General features: G+C 29.0%; 1 long non-coding RNA gene across 1 annotated transcript in view; it reads left to right on the top strand.

Annotated features, from left to right (window-relative positions):
* LOC110270564 overlaps nucleotides 1–1,601 on the top strand; it is a 13,848-nt gene extending 12,247 nt beyond the window's left edge. The window contains exon 3 of the long non-coding RNA XR_002360202.1: nucleotides 1,590–1,601. This is a non-coding gene — a long non-coding RNA (uncharacterized LOC110270564). The remainder of the gene's footprint in view (nucleotides 1–1,589) is intronic.

Below are 3,698 nucleotides of genomic sequence, written 5' to 3'. Positions count from 1 at the left end.
GTCCTAGTCAATTCCGATGGAAAGACTAGAGTTATTGGAGCAACTCCCAATTTCAATCACTGCTTTATTGACAGCTCAAGCATTACCAATTACTTAACCAAAGCCAAAAGGAAGAAAATATCTAAATTAAATAGTATCAATATAAATAAAGCAAAGCAAAATTAAATCTGAAAATTCCTCAAATTATATTAATAAAAGCAATCCAATCTAACATGAAAGATTTATGAATCAAATGGGCAACATAAGTAATTAACAAATAAAAGTATTAGAGTATCTAAAAGTAGAAGAGAAATAATAACTGAAGAACATTGAACCTGGGATTTAGAGGCACTCCTAAAACTAAGAGAAATCCTAAATCCTAATCCTAAGAGAGAGGAGAAAACCTCTCTCTCTAAAAACTACATCTACTCCTAAAATTGTGAATTGTGAGAGCCTTATGAATGGATACATTCCCCCACTTTATAGCCTCTAATCTGTGTTTTCTGGGCCGCAAACTGGGTCAAAAACAGTACAGAATTCGCTGGTTTCGAATTTTGCCACGCTGGATTTCCGTCACTGCGACGCGGCCGCATAAATCACGCGGTCGTGTCGTCTAGCGTCAAAGGAACTACAGCATATTATATATCAAATCGAAGCCCCGGACGTTAGCTTTTCAACGCAATTGAAACTGCGTCGTTTGGACCTCTGTAGCTAAAGTTATAGCCGTTTGAGTGCAGAGAGGTCAGGCTGGACAGCTTAACAATTTCTCCAACTTCTTGCATTCCTTCCACTTTTGCATGCTTTCTTCCCATCCTCCAAGCCATTCCTGCCTTATAATATCTGAAAACACTTAACACACATATCAAGGCATCTAATGGTAATAAGAGAGGATTAATAATAAGCAAATATAAGATCAAAGAAGCATGTTTTCAATCAAAGCACATAATTAGGAAGGTAAATGTAAAACCATGCAAATAGTATGAATAAGTGGGTAAAGAGTTGATGAAATCCACTCAATTGAGCACAAGATAAACCATAAAATAGTGGTTTATCACCCTCCCCACACTTAAACATTAGCATGTCCTCATGCTAAGCTCAAGAGAAACTATAAAGATGAAGAATGTATGAAATGCAACCTATGAATGTAACTACATGCAGAATGTTTCCACCTACTTAGTTAAAAGTAAATAAATCTTTCAAGAGGAAATATGAACTGGATTTCACTAATTTAAATCATGAAAAATGAAGTATAAATAGACTTGCAAGAAGAAAATAGCTCATAAAAGCAGGGAACAAGGGATTGAGCATCGAACCCTCACTGGACCAAGTCAAGTTCAAAGGGGTGGTTTATCTTGGGTTAGCACTTAGCAGTTGAAAGTTAGGTAGGTGACCAAGTCAAGTTCAAGATTTGGGATAGATTCTGGACTTGTCCCGGATAGGAAGGGTTTCTAGGGACCAGTCTGTAATCTGGTTGATTATAGTGAAATTCCATCATTGTTGTGATGGAGACTGGACATAGGCTGCATTGCACTTAGCAGCTGAACCAGGATACTTCTTGGTGTGATTCTCTCTTTCTCTTCTACTCCATTTCAGTTTCTGTTGCTAAGGAGACAAAATTGAAAAAAAAATCTTCTGACTGGGTACAAGACAAAAAGAAAATGTCTCATGTTTGGTTATGAGACAAAATACAGAAAAATCTCCCGAAGCATTCTAAAAGGCAGTAAGTATTACTCAGCAAAAAGGGGCTAAGATTCAACCCCCTTCTCTTAGCCACTGATTACCATCAATATATAATTGTGTGTTTTCATAATTTTTTTAACTTAACTATTTTTTTTAGTTATACTAAGAACAAATAAAAATAGAAATAAAAATAACTTAAAAACCAAAAAAGAAAGAAATCTCATATTTAAAAATTTAAAAATAACATATTAAAGAAGAATAGTCGTAATATATAAATTGAGGCAACAATTTAAATTTAAATTAATCTAAAACTAATTTAATCAAATACTAATATTAGAACTAAATTAATTAATCGAATATTTAGAATTCGTGCAAATTCAGACTATCCCCTTGTTAAATAAGCTTCATCATCCAGTATCCATATAATATGACAAGGTATAGAATTACCACACCGAAAAACTAAACTAATCTTTATTCCCTTCAATGGCATTGCATTGATACAAAAAAAAGGCCTATAATTTCTGAAAAAAAAAATCACAATATGTTATAAAATTATTTTAATTACGAAAAGTTTAAAATAAAAAAATTAAACATATTACCAATCATTGAAATTGTATCTCCGAGTTTGACTCGAATTTACCAAAACTAAACTTAAATTGAGAAAATTTAATCTCATTATGTGCTCCACTTCGAAAATTTTCGGGTAGACATAAAAAGCATGGAGAGGATGGAACTTGAACTTGACCTACAAAGCTCCGTAGAAATAATTCCTCAATAAAAAATCGAGCTCCTCCCAAGAAAACTAACTTTACCCACATTCCATTATATTGGTTATAATATGTGAATAGATCCAACCATCCTTTGTTAAAATAGAGTTTACTGCCCCTTCGTTAGACGCTTACATCCATGTAATTAGAACCCGAATTAGTGAATACAACTTGAGATGATATTTGATGGATGTGGTGCATTATAAACGATTGTAGCAAAAGACAATCGCATTGAAATATTAGATGAAAAGAATAAGTTTGAGTAAGAACAATCATTCAATTATCAAAAGAATAATATAATAGAATGAGTATATAAAAAATACTATAAAAAATTATAAATTGTACCTTAAAAGGATCAACTTCGATGAAAAACGAATAATACATTCTTATTCTATGAAGTAGTCAATGAAGAATAATAAATTAAAAAAAATGAGTTAACTTTCAGATTTAGGCTCACGAATCACAAAAAAACACTATATATAATCTTTATTAGAACAAAAATAATTATATAAATTAGTTATTATTAAGTTAATTTTTTATTATTTACGTTATACAGCATATATTTGCCGTGATTGAATAAGTCATTATTATATCATATACATTTTTATCATGACTAGAATCATAGATTTTTGTTTTAATTTTTTAAGGTAGATATCAATATCAACTTACAAGAAATTACGATTAATTTAAAATTATATTACAATGATTGAAAATTAAAATTATTGACAATTAACATAATTATGTATTAAATACTGATTTGATGTATAATTATAAAAAAATTATTGACAATTAACATAATTATGTAGAAAATAAAATATAGCAACTAAAATTAAATTTGTTAATTAATTGAAGCTAGGTAGAGAATGTTTGACAATTATTTTAGCATTTAATTATTCATGCATTATTATTCATTAAATACTAATTGTAATATAATTATAATAAAGATATTTTTTAAAATAGATTTATATTTTTGGTGTTTCTCATTATTATTCATTTTTTTAAAGTTATTTCTTTAATTATTTTTAACCCAAAGAACACCATATGAGAAGACAAAGTATGACAACTAAAACAAATATAAAAATAAAAGCAACAAACAAAGATATAGTTTTATACCATTCTAATATGAAAGACCTATGCCTTTTCTAAAAATAAATGAATTCAAATTTTTAAAATAATAAACTATATTTTAATTTATATTACATTTTAGTTGAATAATTATATAAAATTATATACAAATTAAATATTCTATAAAATATTGTTAATATAAAACAA

Source organism: Arachis ipaensis, chromosome B04 (assembly GCF_000816755.2).
Source record: "Arachis ipaensis cultivar K30076 chromosome B04, Araip1.1, whole genome shotgun sequence".
Lineage (NCBI taxonomy): Eukaryota > Viridiplantae > Streptophyta > Magnoliopsida > Fabales > Fabaceae > Arachis > Arachis ipaensis.
The sequence above is the reverse complement of the archived record's forward strand: the minus strand, read 5'-3'. Positions and strand labels throughout refer to the sequence as shown.